A 23,107-nucleotide genomic window follows, 5' to 3' on the forward strand; every position below is an offset into this window, starting at 1 on the left:
TAGGAATACCAAATTGGAATAAACACTGAGGCTTGCATTTGTTCTTTCTCTGGCTGAGCAATCTAGTTTTAAATGACTCCCGTAAACACGTCGTAACAATGTTGATCTAATACAGGTTAAATGCATGACTAGCTTAAGAAATCCGGATGATTGCTATAAATTACAGTGAAGAAGCTATAATATCTAATAACATTCATAATATAATAATAATATTTATTTCCACAAAACAGGCTAACCTTGAGAGGCGTGCGAGGCTGAGCAGAAAGCTGAAAAATTCTACGGCAAGTCCGCCTGCCGTGGGCCTACGATCCTGCGTTATGAATAGCGCGTATTGATATGGTCTTCTTGTTAGAAGTTCCTAGTATACTACCAGCGCGAGACACGGGACAACAAAGTGGACGAGAAGCGTGTCTTTTAGAATGCTATGTTACAACGTACAGGTTTTTACAAAAGTGACGGTAACTGCTCGAAACATTTGATGCGTCGGCTTTTGCGCCTTTAGAAATATTTAGAGAGGGCTCCCATATATACATTCGCAGCGCGAGCGCGGCGACGGACGAACCAGGCTAGCGCTAAGGTTGAATTTCACAACACAATTTTCATTCCACGTCGTAATCACACAGATCGTTTGAGGCTTCGTTCAGGGGCACACGCGGGCGTTCGGGTTGGTGCTTCTTGTTGCGTTTGGCGTAAGAATATGGCTAGGAGCAGGCACCACATATGCGCAATGACGGGCAATATACACGCATCATTTCTCCAGAAGCTGACGCCGAGCACGGGTAGCGCGAGGATCTTGTTGGGCTGACACAACTTCGTGGCAGCCGAATTCCGAATACTGCATATACGGTGAGGGTAGCTATATGAACTTGTCGATAGGTCATCTTGTATATTGTTGTAGCGCAGGCAGAACGAAACGGTCATAGAAGGTAGATAAAATAACACACAGCGCTGAACCATAGAATAAAGAATCGCTGAACCACCTGCGAACAGCTGTTTACCATTGTTTACGTGCGCGATGTCGCACTGAACTACAGAAACCGCCGTCGCGCACTCCGAAACAAATGTTAACTTCAACACGTTTTTAAATTACAAAACAAGCATATTATTTGCTCCTAATAAAGAAAAGTCAACAATATTATAAGTTAATAATAATAATAATAATAATAATCATGTGGTTTTACGTGCCAAAACCACTTTCTGATTATGAGGCACGCCGTAGTGGAGGACTCCGGAAATTTTGACCACCTGGGGTTCTTTAACGTGCACCTAAATCTAAGTACACGGGTGTTTTCGCATTTCGCCCCCATCGAAATGCGGCCGCCGTGGCCGGGATTCGATCCCGCGACCTCGTGCTTAGCAGCCCAACACCATAGCCACTAAGCAAACGCGGCGGGATATTATAAGTTAAACGTTTTATTCATTACAATAAAATAATTGTGCAACGTGTGCCATGAAACCTGGCAGTAAGCAACCCTGGGAATCGCACCAGTCGCATTGTTAAAATCGCAATCATGTGAAATGGGCCCTCTAAAAATCGCTCTGCGACGCGTGCGACAGCACCGATTTTCGTCGTTCCAGTCGCAGCATGTGAAACAGGCATTAGAAGTAAAACGATGTGTTCTTTGCTCAGCGAGCGTGCATGAATGATACATTGCCACGTTCGGGGCCAGCCACCTACAGTTGAAGCAGAAGATTACGCTACGTTTCGTTCTCTATTGCCGCAAGAGTAGAACTACTCTCTCTCTCTGAAGGGGAGAGTGAAAAGCACATTTCACTCTCTCCTTGGTGAGAGAGTGAACCATGCATTTCACTCTCCTCGACATTTTGCGAGAGTAAAACGACGCTTTGAAGAGTGAACCGGCCGCTTCACTCTTGCGATACCCTTCCTAGTTTTTAGAGTGTACACACTCCCTGTTCCTGCAAATACTGGGTACCATGGTGTTAGAATAGGTGTTAGAATAGGTTAGGTATGTGAACGCGCCGTGCCGCGGCGGAGAGGAAGTGGCGAGAGCGAGGAACGAATTTCCGCCGGCCGCCGAGAGATGGCGCGGGGCGGTTGGGGGCTGTAAAGCCCCTCAATTTTTCAAAAGTAGCGCCATTCTTAGATCTTTCCGCTACCCCGCTCACCCTGGCGCCTCCTCCTCCACGACTTCTGTCGCCCTGGCCTCCACCGCTCCCCCATTGGCCAATCTGTGTCACGTGGAAGCAGGCGCCGTGCTTCTGTATATTTTTTCTTTCCAGCGCGCGCCGACCTCCATTGTTGGGCCTGCGCGACGAAAGTACGGCAGGCGGACTGACGGAGTGCGTTAGCATAATATAATGTGTAGGGCCGAGAACTTAATTGCGATGCCATGCTGCTGCGCCTTCGGTTGCCGCAACAGACACAGCGAGGGCAAAAAGCATTTTGCTTTGCCGTCCCGCGGGCGCAGCGCAAAAAGAAGTGTGGATTCGCAGGATCAGGCGGGCTGACTTCGAGGAAGTGGCGAAGATCGCACGGCTTAGTGAAGTAAGGGCCACGGCTACTCACAACCTCTTATTTCGTGCCTAGTTCACGCCTTAATTCCGCTTCGAAAAAGTGTGTGTTCATGCTCCGCGTGGTTTTTAGCGCTTTGTTTCACTTTTTTTTTTCGAATGTGCTCTCTTTGTTTCATGTAGTTCCGTCTTGCGGTGAAATGCACGCTTCTACAGCTGGCCTGTGACATAAAAGCGACTTTATTCAGGGTGTGTTTTGAGCTCCACCAGAAGTTATCACATTCTCGACGCTTTTGCAAGGCTCAGTATGACTTACGATGCAGTCTTTTAGCTTCGAATGTACGCCCGTATGTATTGATTGGGTTTGTGGTGATTAACGTTTTTAACGTTCCGAAGCGACTAAAGCTAGGATGCAGGTCGTAGTAAATGGCTCCGGATAACTTTATCTAGCTCGCCTGGGGATGTTTAACCTGCACTTTGATCGTAGAGTCTTACGTGGGCCGGCAAATTCCTCGATGGCGTTTCGTACTAATACTCGCGCGGGCGCGCTAGCGCTGCTTTAGAAGTTGGCGCCTCGGCGCGATTGTATTTCTTCAAAAAAATTTATTTACTAGTTGTAACACCTTGTCATTATTTCGTATTATTGACGGTGCCTCAAGGGCACCAAAGTGGTAACGGGAACACCAAAGCTAGAACCAGGGCTGGATGGGGCTCGCCGAAGCCTGTGCATGCCAAGGGGGTATAAGATCGCGGACAGCCAATTTTGCATGTGAACACTCCCTGCGACGCCTGCATTATCGTAATGTCACGTGCTCTTCAGAGGCCTCCGTTAGCCATTACATGTGCCCTCATGGAGCAGTACTTGTTCACACAGCCGCACACAGCCATTCCGGCTGTGTGCGGTCAGCAATCTCTCACGCACCGGCCGAACAAAAGTATCCTGCAGGTACGTAAATGAACCTACCAAACCACGTACACATACTTTCACGTTGTCAACACCTGAAACTTTGGTAATTACGCGCGTGTTTGAGTACACCGCGAGCTTGCGTCGTGTTTCAGCAACACGAACTCTCAACGTCGCGCGCTTTACGCTTTAAATACGCCTTGAATAATGGTCCTTTTCTCTATTTATTCCGTAATTCGAACACGAAATTCTAAAGGCCAGTTACTGACTGACGAAGAAAACTGCTCCGCAGGGCTCGAACGAACTTTTCTGCGGATTTCCTCCCGTAGCGTGTTAGCCGTCGTCTGCTACGGCAGGCCCACCACCGGCGGCGCCACCGTCGAGGCCGCGCCGAGCGGAGGAGGAGGGAAGTGAATGGCGCTACTTTGGGAGATTCAGGGGCTCTGTAGTGTAGGGGGCTGTAGGGGCGGCTGGGCTTTAGGTGGCTGAGAGCCCACGTGTTGCTGTAAGAAACGTGTCAGTTCTTGTCTTCTGTCATGCGCGTCGTTTTAGAGCGCAGCTCTTTGCCGTCCGTTCCTGGGTTTCGCGTCGTCGTCGGCGTTGTCGTCGGCCTCGTAACCAGCTCCGCCCCCCTTTCATCCCCCCAGCGCTAGCAGTGACCGACTGATACCGCTGGATGCCGCTGACGCCGCTAGAGAGTCAAGATAACGTGACTGCATAGAACACCTTCGCCGCCATGCAGAAAGAGGAGGAAAGGGTCCCCCCCCCCTGTTCTTGTGTGGCGGATAGGGTGCTCTTCAGTTGCCGACGCGCCGGTTATTTCACGTAGGCCCCGGCACGTCGACGAATACGTGACCACCTTCCCACGGCTAGACCTGGTTCTTAGCGCTGCGGAAGCGAGGGTATCATATTGTTTGTGTCGGCATCGGCGGCGTTGTCCCTGAAACCAACTCCGCAGCTGGGGTTGACTCACTATCGGCGTCAGCGGCATCAGTCAGTCGCTGCTATCTCTTCCCTCCTCCCTTTATCGTGTTGTCCGCTTGCTGCGCGCGCTTCTGCCCCCATCGTTTGCCGCTGGGTGTACACGCCGCCCCCCTCCCCCCTCTTCCTGCGAGTCTCCGGTTGTCAAAGCGCCGGCTCGAACTTAATTCCTTTCTTCGCTCCTCCTCCAATGCAACCCCTGTGCGGTGGCAATCAGAGAGCCAGATCGGTGGCGGCGGATCTGTATTTGTGCACCGCCCGAGCCGAAATTGCCGCTGCCGTTCGCCCTGTGCGGTGGCAATCAGAGAGCCAGATCGGTGGCGGCGGATCTGTATATGTGCACCGCCCGAGCGGAAATTGCCGCTGCCGTTCGCCACTGCGACATTATCTGCCAGTTCTCTCTGAGCCATGAGCGAGACGACCGATGGAAGTCCTCCGTCTGCTGCTGCTGCTGCTGCTGCTGCTGCTGCTAAATGAGCTGCCAGAGCAGAGGCCCAGCGCCGTCGCCGTCAGAATCCAGAGGTGCGTGCCGCCGAAGCAGCAGCTTACCGTCGCCGCCGTCGAGATGATCCAGGAGTACGCGTCGCCGAAGCAGAGGCTAAGCGCCGCCGCCGAGAAGACCCTGCCGTTCGCGCCGCCGAAGCGGAGGCTCATCGCCGCCGTCGAGAGCAACCAGCAGTAAGCGAGGCTGAAGCAGAAGCTCATCGCCGTCGCATATATCAGTCTATTTCTCCGACCACAAAGCTTCCTTCATGACTGTCAAGAACTGTTAGTGGAGTCTTTGTTAAAGGAATACGTGTGAAAAAAAAAAATTCTGTGATAGCGCATACATGTGTTGCTCGATTTCTTTGCCTCAATCTATTGAAAAGGTGAAACAGCTTATTTGCTGCGCTCAAATTTCGCATTAGGAAGTAACGTAATCGTCGGTAATTTTTTTTCTCTCCTGCACGTGCACGGTGCCTTTCGCTGATATCCACGCTCCATCATTTTCTTCGTTTTTGGCGCATTTTGCGTTCGCGTGATGGGGAAGAAGTGTTTTGTGCCGCGCTGCAATACGGGCTACAAATCCTGCAAAGAAAAGTTTTCGCTTTTTTCGGCGCCGAAAGACGATGAACGACTGCAGCAGTGGCGGCGGGCCATACCAAGAAAGGACCGAGCTCTACAAACAACCGATTACGTTTGCGAGAGACATTTTGCGCCCAGTTTGGTGTCCAAGACCTGGACGGCAGGGTACAATGGGCATCTGCTGCAAAGCGTCCCGCGACGCGCGTTGTTTGCAAAGGACACGGTGCCAACGAAGTTCCCTGACTGCCCTGCATACCTTTCGAAGACTTCAAGAAGCTAAAAATGACCCACCGGAAGGCAACCGCTAGAAGCGAAAAAAATGAGGACCGCCGAACCTTGTGTACAAGTGTCAGAAGAAGCTAGCATGCGCTCCTCTCCGAATACCGCTGATGCGTGCAACGTGACAGCGGTTGAAGAAGAATCCGATTGCAGCTCAACAACAGCGGCGATCTCAGCATTCGCAAGCTTGTTCGAATACCGTCCACTCTCGTGCCTACCGTCTAAATGCTGGGGTTTTCACCGGCTCGAAATGGACGAAGTCAAAAGTGTTGTCTTTCTTCAACTAAAACGCTCCAAGAGATCTGCCAGCCAGTTGCGGTCGTTTACCTCACGTACTGCATCAGCGGGCGACATGACCGCATCAGACATGAATGAAGCCACGTGCTCGTGGGGCGGCATCTGCCCTGCTGCTTCTCTGGTGGCTGCCAAGGTTGTCGAAATTGATGACAAAATGGAGGTGAAAGTAGTGGTGATGGGCAAAGTTTTTTCTTTGGAGGATTTAAAATGTACAATCTCTGTGAGATATTTGGAGGACGTTAAAACTATATTGGAGCATGTAGACAAAGTAAGGCTTTGTACTGCAGGACCTAGCGTCAAAAAGTATCGTGAGGCTGAGCCGCAAAGTGCGTTTCTCAATTCTGATAATAAATGGCGCCACAAGAAATGTCCACTAATCCTCAGTGCCGGTGAATCGGTTTGCCAGAAGTGCTTCAGCCTCTCAGACACATTCCGAATTCGCCAGAATGCGTTGACCGCACGAACTTGTTTGTTAGCGTAACGTCAAGGTATTTAAACATGTCAACTTCTGAAATGGGATTGTTGTGAATTAAATATGTAACTGCGTTAACAAGCTTTTTCCTAGTAGCACGAAGCAGTACTGATTTTTTCTTAGTTTAGAACGATTCTCTGGTGATTGCACCAATCTCCAATTGCACAGATACTGTTTTTTAGCAAGATGTGATAATTAGCAGATGATATATCTTTGAATACGACACAATATCGGCAAACAACCAAATAGATGCCGTACCGGGAACCACCTCAACTAAATCATTTACACAAATATGAAACAACAACGTGCCTAAAACTATACCTTGGGGTACTCCCGAGGTAAGAGGAAGCACAGATGCATTTTTTTTTATTTCTTCAAATTGGCTTCTATTGGAAAGATATGCACTAATTCATTGGACAATGAAGGCAGGTCGAGGCATTGTAATTTAAACAATAGCTTACCATGTGACACTATGTCGAAAGTCTTCGAAAGGTCTAGGAAAGGAATATCAACCTATCCAGCGATACCAAATACACCCAAAGTCTCATGCACAGTTGAAGCCAGCTGAGTGACTTTTCTGAAGCCATGTTGGTGTGATGACAACACTTTTAGATCGCCAAGAAACTCTTGAATGTAGCATGCAACAGCATGTTCCAACAGCTTGCAACAAGTGCTTATGACTGAGACAGGACGGTAATTATTTACAGAAAGCCGGTCACCTTTCTTGTGGATGAGTGTAACACGTGCAGTCCGCCAATCACTTGGGATGACACTTGTAGCTACTGACAGGTTAAACATTCTGGTCAAAAATACAGAAATCTGCTCAGCGTATAGCGTCTAAGAAATGCGTTTGCAATGCCGTCAGACTCAGCCTGCTGACTTCTTAGTATTCAGATTAAGAAGCATAGCAGTGACACGTTGACGAGTAATTAGTACTAGTGTTATCTCCGTTATCGCCAGGGATCCTTGATAGCCATATTCGTCTCGCTCAGAAAATGCAGTCTGAAAATACCGATTAAAAATTTCTGCGATTTCTCTTGGTTCATGTATGATTCGACCATTTACTTTTATGTATCTCCTCATTAGATTCACGTATGTGGCGCCAAACTTTTAGGGGTCATCCTTAACAAATTCTGCCAAAGTGTTGCTAAAGAAATTGTACCTGGCATGTCTAACTGTTTTCATTAAATTTTAATGCACTGAACTGAGACGTAGAAGTTTTGTGCTGTTTTCTAAGGCGCTTTATTTTCCCTTTCGTTCCTATTATAGCCCTACTGATCCAAGGATTTCTGCGATGCTTGCACTTTATTTTTGCCTCATTTTGTAGGAATGAAATGACCAATGCAATATTCTGTAGTTGAGCGAAAAATATGCCACAAACGCTCGACATCATGACTGCCAGAATCAAGATGCGTGCCGATAATCAATTATGGCCGTGTCGTCAGCCTTGTTATAATCTCTAATTACAGTAGAAGAAAACATCTTCCTATTTTCAACAGCTTTTTTAGTGCAGTTAAAAGATACTATTTGATCATTCGAAATTCCAGGTCCACGAAACAGTTTCATTGCTAAACATTTCGGCAAGAGATGAGAGATACAGAATTGAATTTCCGCGAGTGCTCAAGATTAAGAGAGTACATCATACACACTAAACCTTTTTACGCCCTTATGGGTGTGAATAGGGGTGCTTTCGGCATTTACACCCATGCCCACACCCTTCTAGCACCCTTTTCGGCCAAAGCACCCTATCACAAGGGTGGATACCACACATAAGGTGTGACTTTGCTCAAAGAAGGGTGTTAAATCGACGCCTGAAGGGTGTTGAACGTATTGATGCATAAATCTGAGTAACGTGTACACGTCCACGCATTAAGCAATGTGTGTATGTATTGCATTTTTAATGCGAAAGCGTTTCATGGCCTTTCAGGTAGGAAAGGTGGCGTTCTCCGCAACAACAATCCATACGGGACCCTGCTCATGCCAATCTTGTCATTTCCCTTGAAAGCATTCAGAACCGCGCCGCCCGCTTTATTCTCTCAAATTATTCACTTCATTCAAGCGTCACGTCCATGAAAAGAACACTAGGTGAACCTGATCTTTGGTTACGTCGCAAATACTTTCGTCTCTGTCTTTTTCATAGAATATGCTAATTTAACCCTTCTCGTAAAGAAAATCTTTTCACCACACCAAGTTCTCGTCTCGCATCGACCATCAACACAAAATTGATGTGCCATTCTTCCTTTTTGCCAAGAACAGCCACTGAACGCAACCGCCTTCCCGCCTCCACAGTCTCAATTTGTGACACCACTAATTCAAGGTCGCCGTTCAAATTATCGTATGGTTTGATTTTCTATTTTTGCGCTGCATTGCAATTATTGCATATTTTCACCACTTCTTTCTGTTGTGCCTACTAGGCCTTGAATGTATATAATAAATAAATAAAATGTGAAGTCATCACCGTCTTTTATGACGTCAGTAGTGATACAGAAGGTAGTAAATACAACAACTTTAAGTATGAGCAATTATGGGTAAATAATGTGAAATAATGTGAATAAGGGTGGAATAAATTGCATTAAGGTTCGTACAAACTATAGCACGGTGGATTACGGGAGATTAAGGTAGAATTGTGAAGAACACGTGACAATGTATGAACTAACGTATCATGGTCACGTGACAATTGCAAGTGTAGATGCGTGAAGCGATTAAGTTTTCCCATTCCTAAGTGACTGTCGATATTTCTTCAAGGATTGTGATGTTACTGGCATGACGGCCACTCCAAAAATGTATCATCCAGAAAAACAACGCCCTTTCACTTACAATTCCATTATCATTATTTTTCGTGCTCACAGGAATATTAACATGCAATTAAACACTTCTAGAAAAACTGCAGTAGCAGAGCGAAAACACGAGAGCAACTTGCGCAATTCTGCACTAATATTTCGGTGCCCTTAATAGCCCAACAAAAAGTGGTGAAATGGAAGAAGCTGTTTGGATACATTGCTGAACAAACAGGGACGTGCTGTTGGACGAGCCTCTGCTGTACAATGGCATCAACGTACAATTTGCATGGTGAATCCATAAAGAAGACTTATAGAGGCGAGATCACGTTGGAAGTTCTCAAACCCGAATTTCCACGTACCTTGCCTAATTCATTCAGAGGTTTACTAAGCTACTGATCTGCTTTCTAAGTGCACCCTCAAATACAGCTTGTAAGGCTGAGCCTATATATTAAGGGCTGGTGTCGTCAACGCTGTAATTTCTTATCCAGAGCATACGCACTTGCAAACGCAGTCTTCAGTCTCCTCATGAATGTTTACGCGTCGCTGTCACACGACCAAGATGTGAGCGTCTTTATCGAGCCATGATATCGCTGAAACTACGCTGTGACCTCGCAAAGTTGCTTCGTTCGGACGCAGCGAATAATCTAATTGCACCAGCAGAAGAGCGCCGATCGTCTCGCTCACGGTCCCGATTTGTGTACTGTACCCTCAGTGATGCAGCACAGACTGCGCCCCCCACCCCAAAATAAAATGCCCGGCACAAAACGTAGTAGCAACTACCCGCCTCACCGCTCTAGTTAGAGACCACAACGAAGCAGCAGCAAACAGGCGGCCATGCGAGCAAGCAAACCTGTCAGAATAAACGTTCAATTTGCGCGGCCGCCCCATGCCCAATGAAAAGCGACCGGAAGTGACGGCCGACGCTGTACCATCACTTCGGCGCGCAGCAGGACGGGAAGGCGGAAGCTGCGCCATCATGCTCGTTTTCGCGTGCGTTCGCGTCGCGCGCTGTGCGAAGTAATTTTAAACGTGTGATTAGTTTTGCGCGCGGGGTAGAAAAAGATGTGGCCCATGCTTTGTGTATTACTCGTGCCGCACTTCAAAGCAAAGCGTTCGTACGCACTGGAAGATGGATCCACGAAGGCTGAAACGAGAAGTTGCAACGTGCCCGGTACTGGCATGATCGAAACTTTCAGGCAAGTGCCCGTTTATTTGGTATTTGTTTTGTTCGCTTTAGAATTATCTCACTGTGATCTCGTAGCATAATTCATAATTCGCTAATGTAAGAGCAAGAGCAGCTGCACTCCTACTAGGGCAAGTTAACTACCTCGATCCCGTTCCGTGTGACTAATGTTTGTCAAATTTACATCGGGCGTGGTGCGCCTGCATAGTTACGCTTTGTTTCTCAGCGCTTGAATGTTCATTGATGTGATTCTCTTGTGCGTTCAGCGCGGCTGCTTGTAATGCGGTCGTTCGCGCTTCAGTTAAATGTGGTCGACCACTTTTGCGTCGCGTAGAAAAGGACTGGCTTAGCCACCTTTCGAAGGAACCGGCGCGGTATTGGTTCTCCCTGATGCGGTCGCGTGCTGCTGTTGCTGCTTGCCGGACGCCTTCAGCATTTTATCGGCTCGCTTTGTCTGCGTGTGCGCGTGCTCGCGCTCGGCTTGATTTGTGTGTGCGCTCAGCTCAGCTCGCTTTGTGTGTGCGTGCGTGCGTGCGTGTGTGCGCTCAGCTCAGCTCGCTTTGTGTGTGTGTGTGTGTGTGTGTGTGTGCGCGCGCGCGCGCGTGCGTGCGTTCAGTACATGCCGGTTTGTATGGGCCGGCGTGTTTGCGCGTGTCTAGTGCGTACGTGTTTTGTGAGTGTTGTCTGTGGGTCGATGTGTGTGCGTGCACGTGTTAGCGTGTCTGCCTGCATGCATGTATGTGTGCTTGTTTGTGTTCATCAATGTGCGCGTGCGCGCTTTTGTGTCTGCGCTTTGAGAGTGCGTATACTTGTGTGTGCGTGTGGATGCGTTTTGTGTGCGTGCGTATGTATTGCATGAGGCCGGTAGAGTTTTACTCGCAATAAAACTCTTCCGATTTGGTGCAGCGAGTGTTCCCGCCTGAAAGCCGAGTTTGGTTTCAAGCCACCCTGGACAACTGCTGTATGAGGCGCCGTTTCTCGGGGGGACCAGTGGGAAGGCGCCAAGTATACGCTTCGTCCTTTTTCCTCCCATGCCCTAATGAATCGATATCCTTGTTTTTTATTGTGAAAGGAACGTTACATCCAGAGCATAAATAAATGATTAGGAAATCTGGTAGTGTGTTTCGCCATTACAATAATTCCGATCTTAAAGACGTGGATTTCCCATTAGCCCACATTTCTTTTGATGCAGACAACCGCTGAAATTGTTAGCGGCAGGTTATTCGAGACGTTCTACGTATATAGCAATTGTCTTCAGGAGCTTTAATGAATATTGAAAATTTGAAGTGTTGTGCTTTAGAGGTATCATATATAAGCTTTAGGTCTCCGGGTAATTTGCATGCCCTTCAAGAGCTGTCGCCTATAGCCCTATTGAAATTCGTAACTACAGTTTGGAGCACTGGGGAAGCTAGAAGGCTTGCCCTGGCTCTCGAGAAAGTGTTTAAGCTGGAGGTGTAGGTTGAGGAGTTTGGGGTTGGTAACACAAAGGATTTTTTATGCCTTAGCAGTAGGAGTGACACAGGATAAAAAAAATGTATGTGTGTCAGGCACAGGAAGCTGCTCATGTGGTAGAAGCATGTGTGCGTGTGTGTGTGTGTGCGCGTGTGTGTGTGCGCCCATGCATGCGTGCGTGTGTGTGAATTCTCTCCTCAAAAGGGAGTATGTGTGTGAGCTATTTCATTGCTGGTCTGTTTGCCAAGAATTGGAAGAAAACACAATAATCAATTTAACTTGAAATAATAAACTTCAAAGCATACTGGCGACAGCAGCATACAAGCATGCAGCTGTGTGACAATCTTAATGCATGACTGCAACATCTGGAAGGAGGCTTGCTTCTTCAGTAAGCAGCACAAAGTCCATATTCTTGGCTTTTCTCGTGCAAACCAAAACGAGGCTCATTGCCAATGATCTTGTCTTTTGCTCTAATAGCATTTGTTTATCTTGTACTTAGAGCGTTGTTTCTCGCAGGTCATGCAGATGGTAGCAGCGATTTCACAATGCCCAGCCTTGGCGCCCCCCATCAAGAGCAAGCCACTTGCTTTCGCCTTCAGACAGATGGTTAACGTCTTCTTGAAAGCGGTTGAGAAGACAACATTGTAAGTAGATATAGTTGTGTAGTGTAATATAATAAGTCAAGTTATAATTTAAAACTCGGGCTCCTTGGCCGCCTAAGCTTGATATGATGTGCAGTTGTCGGTGGTTGTAAATATTGCCGATGGTACAGTGCATACTGCAGGTATGACTGCTGATCCAAAGTATACATTTGCATTTTCTTGATGGTCTTTCATAATGAGGATTTTCTTTGTGCAAGAATATTCACAGAATGCCGGGGCATTGTAGCATCATATTCTTTATTGTGCATTAACTGCTAATTTCGTATGACCTTCCTGCTACCAATTTATTTGCAGGAAAGGAATATTTGTTTACTCTCTGCAATGAGCTTGTTATTTGCTCATCGCATTACACTCTTCTACCTTTAATTTATTCCCATACAATTATCAAAACCTTAAAATTTCAGCTGTTTTTATTTTGAATACAATATCAAAATCAAAATGCACCGGATTGCAATCTAGATTGCACGGGATTTGAAGAAATTACAAGAAACCAGGACCTCTCGGGAGCGTTAAAAAAACGTTTCCGCAGGTAATGTGCCTAATTATACTGAGCTAGCTGCTCACGAAAATTGCAAGCATATTTCATTTCACATAGTTTTGCAGGATATAGCAGGCCTATCATAGTCTCTGAGCACAACCTTACCTCATTTGCATCAAGAAAATGTCTCATGCTTAATTTGGGACAAGTTTTGAAAAATGATTGTATCATAATTTTGAAACTACACAAAGTATTGGTTGAGGCTAGACAGTTTTCAAACAACTTGACCATGTTGAACTTAGCCATTACAGACGGAAAAAAAACATGCACAGGAGCACTCATTCAATGAAATGTGATGCTTGTGGTTATTTTTCACATGCAAAATGTACTTTTAAGCGAGAGAGGGCAGGTAGCCAATTTACAACCATTGTGACTCATGCGGATAGTAGCAACACAGGATGAGAAATGGTTGTCTCTGAGGTTCATTGAATATGTGAAAACTCATATACAGTACCCTCCCCCCTATGAGGGGTAACCGTGCAATATGTTTTGGGCAAGAAAGAAGATTGTTCTAGGAGACAAGAAATTTCAGGCTCTAGTTGAGAGGCTACAGAAAGAAGGACCATGTAAATAGTCACAGATTAACATAAGCTGCATCGGAGTGGCATCACAGTTTAGAGCATGAAGTGGGAGCATGAGGAAGGATCATAAGCTTAAATAAGGGAATACTACTTGTCAGTGCATTGCCAAGCTAACCCATTGAAAGAAGGGGGCGTGCTCTAAGAAAAATAGTTGACAACACATGCTAAGTTTTCGAGGAAAGTATGCCAAAATGCCCATTCTTACTAAATTAGTAAATAAGAAATACACGATAAATTTTAGGATTCAGAAAGTGTCTAATAAACCGCATTGGAGAGTTGGATATTGTTGGGCTGGATGCATGTATTGCAGGGCAAATGAGAATGCCAGTGGGGATTCCCTCATTTTCATTTTGTGTGCACTCTCTGTAAAACAGTTCTCTTTGTCTCCTAGTGTAATAATGTTGTGTAAAAACAGTCATTTTTTAATGCCTTGTGCATTTCACTCTTAATGTGCAATATCCCGTAAGCTTCTCACCTGCAGTACTTATAAAGTGTAATGCAGATATATTGCAGATTTCATAATGTCAATTTTGTATTAAGGTAACATACACACTCTTGGACAAATGTCTGTTGTTGAGAGATGTCATTGGTAGTCTTTAAACTTTATTCACTCTTATTTTCTATGGTGAAAAGGCTACTGTAAATTTATGTTTTTGCTGCTGTATGTGCCTTGTGTGCACAATGACACAGTGGTTTAGCATTCACAGTAACATGCAATTCCTTAATTTGCAAAATAGAAACTTCTCCTACCTTTCACTTGTCTTGCCCAGTTGCCTGAGCGGTGCATTCTGCCCAGTCACATTAAGTTTGTTACTTTGAGCAGCTTGTGGCTTTATCAAATTTTCCGCAAAGTACATGTGTAATTGCACGGACTGAATTCTCATGATTCTCTTCTTATTTTGCTAATGCAGGCTGCAAGATTCCAGCAATGCCATGCGCTGCATTTATTGGTCAAGATGCTCAGAGAATGGAGTCCCTGCACCTCGTGGTTAACCGTGAACATTTCTTTTTCTTTTGGAAAGCTAAAGGCCATTTGCTGCATCACTTGCATTTTTGCAGCTCAGATGTGTACTATATTTTTCTAATTTTGAATCAATATTGGCTATTCAGTATAAAAAATGACGTACAGCGTGAAGGACAAGGACTGCGAGAGACACACTCCACTGACTTTCAACAATATTTTATTGCGTTGCCACATCGTATGTGTATACACAGAGGGGTCATGCGCAGAAAATGAAAGCCAGACACAAGGGGTGTTCTAACAGCAAGTCATTGTAAAAAGAACATGGTCACTTGAAAAAAAAAACATCACAATTTCTATCTGTTTAGATACAAAATTTCACTAGGGGTCAGCGTGATAGAGGGGGCACTAACGCACACACTACCCAGTTTTCTGGTGAAATCAGCTTCAATAATTTACCGGGTGAGCTGTGTCTCGCTAAAACTTCGGTATCTTAAAGAGGGGCATGCAGCCGCAGTCCCGGCAATGAATGCCCAAGTGGCCTTGAACAGTGTTATGGACGTTGTTATAGTGCTCTCTTAAACGATCATTTAGGCGCAAGCCTATCTGTCCAATATATTTACTGCCTCAAAATGGGAATTTGGGAAACCACATTCATTGCACACATCGCAAAACGTTTTCTGTGCTCGGCAGAGCAACAACTCTGACGTGATTTAGGCGCGTTTACACACTTACAGAGCCTTGCCAGCTTTTCCGGGGCTGAGAAAAGGACTGTGATTTCTGCAGGTCCCCTAATCTTTTTTAGCCTATGGGAGACATCATGAACATACGGTAGCACTGCAAACCTGTGTCTTTCAACCGGCTGGTTCCTTGACCGGGCGTGCTCATCATGTTTTGTGCGCTTCAGAAGCTGTTCCGCTATGGCTGAAATTAAGGCCAAAGGGTAGCCAACCCAAGAAAGGCAATCAGCCTGTGCAGCAACACTATGTTGCATCTCTTGTGAGCAAGATTTATTGAGGCTGTTAAGGAGGCAAAGCTTCACAATATCTCATTTGACTTTGTTGGACAGACAGGCAGGCGCCTAAACAATCATTTAGGAGAGCACGATAACAACGTCCATAACACTGTTCAAGGCCACTTCGGCATCCATTGCTGGGACTGCGGCTGCATGCCCCTCTTTGAAGGTACGGAAGCTTTAGTGAGACAGGTCATCCAGGAAACTATAGAAGCAGATTTCACTAGAAAACTGGTTAGTGTGTGCGTTAGTGACCCCTCTATCGTGCTGACCCCTAGTGAAGTCTTGTATCTCAACAGATAGAAATTCTAATGTTTATTTTTTTCAAAGGACGATGTTCTTAGTACAGTCACTTGCTGTTAGACACCCCTTGTGACTCATATTCTGCGCATGCCCGCTTTTGTGCAAATATACTCGATGTGGCAACGTAATTAAATATTGTTTGAAGTCAGCGCAGTCTGTCATCTCTCGCAGTTCTTGTCATTCAAGCTGTACGTAATTTTATCTCATTAATTGCAAACTATCCCAAGGAACTACCCTTGTTCAGTATAATTATAATGTTTGATATGACCATTTGCTGGCAAATGTTAACAGTGTGATATTTAACTTGAACTTTTGCATGACTGCCTATGCCTGTGTTCTTTTAGTAACCAGAGTATGGCTAATTTATTAAACCATATTTGCTAATTTGCATGCTCACATGCTATAGCATGCCTTAATCTTGAATTACTGCATCTAAGTGCAAATAATTTAGAAATTTACTATGTATTTTAAAACACTGTCCACATTTTGTGCTCAGCAAAATCGTTTAATCAACAGTGGTTTGTTTTTATCAGGCCTCCTGCTGCACTTTGCACCCAGGCACTAGTAGATGTGGAATATGCACTCTTTTGATTTATAGTAAGCAAAGAACCTATTTTCAAACTACATATTGTATATGTACCAGTGCCTTAGAGTTACAAAACAAAAATTTATAGAAACTGGTATTGTAGTTAGAAAAACCGCTACACAGCACCTTTAGCCCAGAGAACTCTCATTTCACAAAAGAGGACAAACTATGTAGGCGCTAAAAAATTCTACGTATTTTTTGTGCTCAAGTAATCTTGTTGGAAATAGAAAATTAGCAATAAGGCTCCTGGCATAAACCTCACTTAAAGCATGTCTATGCTTGGAAAGTATTCTTTCAGTCTGAAAAATGTTGGCCAGTTATGCTTTACATCGACTTTCCAAACTTTTCATAATGCTTTGCGATTACATTAGTGTACAAAATAACAGGTGTCTTTCTAGTGCGTTTGCTCTGCATTTCAATTGCTTCCCTAATTCACCTTTGCAATATGCCTTTTTTTAAGGCATCAAAACTTGAATTTTCGTTCACTGGAGCCTAATACTAAAAATTTATTCCTTTATGTGGCCCAAAACACTGCGAATCAACCCAGGCTCTTTCAGTGCCGCTATACATAGTTTCTTCTCTAATAACAGATTTGATCAATACATATATTTTAGGTACCTTTGTGGGGAATGTACATGTTCTTGTACTTACCGATGTGTTTGGTGATTGTGCATGATTATATTTCATGTGATTTATGTATATGTTGTACTCTGTATTGCAGCATGCAATAAATATATTTGCATTTTCTTGAAAATGCAGCATATATCTTACCAGTCTGTGTTGCATGTTATTTGGATATGGAAATCGTGATAACCTTGGTGTTGATATACATGCTCAAAAGTGTCCAAGTTTGCTAGGTTGTATTTGTGCAGCGAAGACAGGTTTTCCAATATACACCATGAATTACTAATATGTAATGTGATCCACACGTATAGGTGTTGTGTATGCCCATCGAAGCTTCAAGGCCGGCTGTTCGACAGTGCGTTTTGTAGCCGAACTTGAACCTTCTGGCACACGCAGTAGTTGCGCATGGATCGCTGTACATAGTAGTAATTGAAGGCGTGTACTGCCGAATCTGCCTTCCATACACACTAGAAATAAAAGGGTCTACACCCTTCCAACACCCACACAGATGGGTGTTAATTTGGATGAGCAGCCTTACACCCTAAATTTATTTTGCTGGACACCCTTCCTTTAGGGTGCTATAGTGGCACCCCAACTGTAGGGTGTAGACAACAGCATCCTTAGGGTGTTCGTCTGGCGACAAACTGATTTACACCCTTAAGGGTGTTAAAATGTTTAGTGTGTATGCACCAGAATGTCACTGGTAGTGGAATATCTATATTTTAAGCTGTTCCAGTTAATAGAGGGTAGCTTAAAGACTCCAGTAACAATCAGGTTTCTACCGGATAGTTTTAGAAGGTGGTCGTACAATTTGTGCAGAAAGGCATCGCTAGTATCTGGTGGTCGATAAACAACGCCAAGAAAAAAACGTGATTCCCAGAAATGACACCCTTAAGATTAAACTTAACCGCCGTGGTTGCTCAGTGGCTATGGTGTTGGGCTGCTGAGCACGAGGTCGCGGGATCGAATCCCGGCCACGGCGGCCGCATTTCGATGGAGACGAAAACACCCGTTTACTTAGATTTAGGTGCACGTCAGAGAACCCCAGGTGGTCAAAATTTCCGGTGTCCTCAACTACGGCGTGCTTCATAATCAGAAAGTGGTTATGGCACGTAAAACCTAATAATTTTTTTTAAAGATTGAACTTTCATGTTCAATGATTTGATCTGTAACCGTTATCCAATACCATGGATGGTGGGCTCGGTAGCATCGCCCGGAGCACTATGACTTACTTCGTACTGTTCTTCGTACAGATCCAGCTGGGGTTACGTGGATGCAGCGCTGGTTCCTTCCCTGCCTCGGCAAAGGCGATGGCGTCAACGGCGCCGATCACACGACAACCGATTTCCACTGCACTGAGCGTATCGCCAGCATTGATACCGACATGCTCACGTCACATGGATTTAGGACCGGCTGAGTCACACCTGGATCGCTCATTTGGCTCACCAGCGACCCCTGGAACATCGGTGGACCAGCTTAAAAGGAAGCCCAGCAGCCGCGCGCAACTCAGTGGGCTCGGTAGCATCGCCCGGAGCACTATGACTTACTTCGTACTGTTCTTCGTACAGGTTGGTAACAAATGGCGTTTTTGCGCTTGCGTTAAGAGCAATGATGTCTGTCTGGTAGTGCTGCCGAGCCCACAGTGCGCACTGCTTTGTTGTTTGGAATCATTTCGCGTCATTCTCATGGTATTGCAACGGAGTGGTGACGTAGAGCAAAGCCCGGCCCCGATAAACTAGATGAAATATTGCGGGCTGTAACTGAAATCCGAACTTCGCACTCGACCTTAGAAACTGGTCTAGCAAATGTGCAGCAGAGGCTTTCACAAATGGAAGCGACCCTCTCGTCACTCAGGCAATATCACGAGAAAGTTGATAAGTGTGAGGCAACTGTGCACGCCATGCGCAGTGAAGTTGCCCAAATGACTAGAAAAATTGATGAGCTGGAAAATAGGAGCCGCCGCAATAACCTAGTCATATATGGCGTGAAAGAGCACGATAAGGAAAATCCCGCAGCCTTGGAATCGTTTGTAACAAAAGATATACTGCATAATATTCTAGACGTTCAGGTCAGAACTGTGGAACGCGTACACCGAATTGGCTTAAAAAAGCCGGGTCGAGATCGACCAATCATACTACGCTTTTATGACTTTACCGAAAAAATGACAGTACTTCGGAACTGTTTCAAATTGAAAGGAAACAAAATTTCAATTTCTGAAGACTTTTCCGCTGACATTCGTGAAATACGCAAAAAGCTATGGCAAGCCGCGGCAGGTTGTCGGAATAACGGCGATAAAGTCAGCCTACATTTTGACAAATTAAGGATTAATGAAGACCTGTACGTATGGAATAATGATCAGAAAAAAATGGAGCCATTGCACCGCTCGAAGCCCCACGTGACAGCGAACGCTAGCACTTCCAATGAATGACAAACAGAAAGTACTGCACGGCTGACGTTGCTGTGCTTTAATGCGAGAAGCATTGTCAATAAACTTGAAAAGCTTGAGGAACTGCTGCTGTTGTATGGCCCAGATGTAATCGTAATTACAGAAACGTGGTTGAACTCGGATATCCACGATTCTGAGGTGGTTCCTCCCTCCTATGCATTTTTGCGCACAGATCGGGACGGTCACGGTGGAGGCGTTGCTGTTGCTGTTAAGCGGAATTTGTTTGTCCACCGAGAAACTGGCATTACTAATCATGAGAGCGTCTGGTGTACAATAAAGGTCAATGATGTCAATTCACTAATAGGTGGTGTATACAGGCGACCAGGCGCGCCGGACAGTTACCTTGTAGAACTGTACGACTTCTTATATAACCACACCAACCAAAGAACGAAATTAATTCTAGCTGGAGACTTTAACTTAGGGGGCATTGATTGGGATACCTTGTTAATCGGCAACAAAGAAGTCAAAAGTTGTGATCTTCTTCTTGATATCATGCAGACTTTCTCGCTAGCTCAACTTGTGCATGAACCAACTCGCGTCCAAGGGCAAGTGTGCTCAGTGCTAGACCTTGTCTTTGTGTCCACATCTTTAACCCCTGAAGTTAGCATAGAACCGGGTATATCCGACCATAAAATGATTTTACTGACGGTTGACGATCTTGGCATGGGTGCAAGGCCCTCTAGTACTGACACCAAAATTTTGGTTAAGAATTACACGAGGGCTAATGATGAAAGCATCATTGATTTTTTAGGAATGATGGAAGATGATTTTGACGATGGTATGTTGGACGCCAACGACCTATGGTTAAAATTAAAAAATGGGATTTCGCACTGTGAAAGTAATTTCATTCCTACCAAGCTTAAAAAGATAAAGCGGAGGTCGCCGTGGATTACAAGAACTATCATACACCTCAAAAGAAGGGTTCAAAGGATGCGCAAGAAAAAACATAATCCCACTATGGTTAGTCAGCTTTCACGAGAACTGAAAGAAAGGTTAAAAAGCGCGAGAGACAACTTTTTTTCCAATACTTTACTTGAGTTCATGACAAATCAGCCTCGGAAATTCTGGCGGTATCTGTCAAAACCGGAAAGTCCTCCAATGAAGTTGGAAATTGCCGGTATAGTGGTTGAGGATGCGCGTACCATCGCTAACTCATTCAATACATATTTTCAGTCGGTATTCTCCCGTGCCCACGCCCCTAATATGCCCTTATCAGAGTATGACTCTGCAATGCCTGAAATCCTGATAACGGAGTCCGGCATTTTGAATTTGCTGCTACAGATAGACGTTAAAAAATCGCCTGGCCCTGATAATTTATCAAGCACTTTCCTCAAGCGATACGCGGGTCAGTTGTCCCCCTTCCTGCATAAAATTTTCAGTGCATCACTTGAAACGGCAGTGCTTCCCGCGGACTGGCTGTGCGCAAAGGTCGTGCCAATTCATAAAGGTGGGAACAAGCAACTTCTTGACACATACAGGCCAATATCCCTAACCAGCACATGTTGCAAACTAATGGAACATATAATAAATAAAGCTATCGTAACTTATCTGGAAGAAAATAACCTATTATACTTCAGACAACACGGCTTCAGGCAAGGGCTTTCAACTGTAACTCAACTTTTAGAAATTATACATGACTTTGCTGTAACAATCGATGCAAGACTGCAAGCTGACGCAATTTTTGTCGATTTTTCGAAGGCATTCGACCGCGTTCCACACAGTTTACTAATCTTCAAACTTAAATCAATTGGTATTAATCCCAAGACTGTTTCATGGATCGAAGCCTACTTTTCGAATCGGTCCCAGTTTGTTTGCGTAAAAAATACTGAATCGGACTATCTTGATGTTCTTTCTGGTGTGCCACAGGGATCGGTTCTGGGGCCCACTCTTTTTCTTTTATATATTAACGACTTGTATGCATGTATGGAACCAGGGGTCACAATAAGGCTTTTTGCGGACGACTGCGTCATATACACAACTGTTAGAACAGCCGATGAACAGACAAAACTGAATAAGTCTCTGCAAAACATTGTTGCCTGGTGCGAAAAATGGGGCATGCAAATTAACACACAGAAAACCAGGTGTATGACTGTAACACGTAAGAAAGAGCCCTTAAATTTCACATATAAACTAAGTAATACTTCCTTGGAACGAGTAGACTCATTCAAATATCTAGGTGTCACAATAACAAGATCGCTGAAATGGGACGTACATATCAATAATGTTTGCGCACGTGCGTTCAAACAACTCGGATTTTTACGAAGAAAGCTAGCAACAGCCCCCACCTCGGTGAAATTAACTGCTTATAAAACTCTGGTTAGGCCGATATTAGAATACGGCAGCATAGTATGGAACCCGCATCAAAAGTATTTAAACTTGGCATTAGAAAAGATCCAAAGCAGGGCGCTCCGATTCATTTACACAAAGTATTCAAGGTACGACAGCGTAACTGCGCTTCGCACACAAGCAGGCATACCGACACTTGCTGGTCGGAGGAGGTTGGCCTGTTTGAAGTTCCTTTACCTTCTTTACCATGACCTGATAAACTTAACAAAATCCGACTACTTGGTGCCCCCGGGACGTCTCTCCAGTCGAACTAACCATGAAAAATGTATCAGACCATTCTTTTCGCGTTGCGACACACTAAAATACTCATTTTTCCCTTCAACAATACATCTGTGGAATTCCCTGCCAAGTGACATCGTTTGCTCACAATCTGTGCATTCATTCGTGTCGACACTCGAATTGCACTTCGAGTCATTATCGGAATGATGACCGCATTCTGGTCGTCTTGGCTGAGCTATCCTCAAAAGTTATCAATGACGTATTGCCACGCCCCAACTTCTTTCACACGCCGGTGTCCATATGCTCTTTCGTACTTCACTGCGCTTGGTTCTAGAGCACGTCTGATAATATACATTACACGTGACACTGTTTGTACATTACACGGCACACCCAAATGTATTTTTTCCTGTATTAACTGCTTCTTAGACTTTACATGGCGTGTGCACTGTATAGGTTGTTTTTGTTTCCTTGTATTTACTTATTGCTGACCTGGCGCGTCGATTGTAACCATTGCTTTTTTGTTTGAGTTTGCTGCAAACCCCCTGTATAACAAAGCGCCTGTACTGTTTGTATGTCCACTCCTGTATGAGCCTCTCAAGGCTTACAGTATTGATAAATAAATAAAATAAATAAAATAAATGTTTTACAACGGTTGCTACTCCCCCACGTCGAGACCCCCCACGTCGAGACCCTCCATCTCTTCGGAACAACTGGTAACCCGGGAGAACAATTTCGTCGTCGCTAATCAAAACGTGTAACCATGTCTCAGTGATAATGCAGAAATGCGGAACATGTAACAAAAGCGATGCTTTCAAATCGTCTACTTTGTTAACCATGCCCCGAGCGGTAAAACTGAGCAGACGAAGATGATGTAGTTCTGACTGCTAGGTTTCGGGTGGTGATATTTTCGGTTTTGATATCAGTTTACGGGAATTAGAAGT

General features: G+C 45.1%; 1 long non-coding RNA gene across 2 annotated transcripts; it reads left to right on the forward strand.

Moving 5' to 3' along the window:
* The first annotated feature begins 10,210 nt into the window (after window positions 1-10,210).
* On the forward strand, window positions 10,211-22,772 carry LOC135913901 (uncharacterized). Of its 2 annotated transcripts, none has more exons than XR_011510007.1 (3): window positions 10,211-10,446; window positions 12,402-12,529; window positions 14,578-22,772. It is a non-coding gene; the product is annotated as an uncharacterized lncRNA (long non-coding RNA). The 2 variants fall into 2 exon arrangements; XR_010568153.2 differs by lacking the exon at window positions 10,211-10,446 and adding an exon at window positions 10,481-11,438.
* The last annotated feature ends 335 nt before the right edge of the window (window positions 22,773-23,107 follow it).

The sequence above is a fragment of the Dermacentor albipictus genome, unplaced genomic scaffold (assembly GCF_038994185.2).
Source record: "Dermacentor albipictus isolate Rhodes 1998 colony unplaced genomic scaffold, USDA_Dalb.pri_finalv2 scaffold_28, whole genome shotgun sequence".
NCBI classification, from domain to species: domain Eukaryota; kingdom Metazoa; phylum Arthropoda; class Arachnida; order Ixodida; family Ixodidae; genus Dermacentor; species Dermacentor albipictus.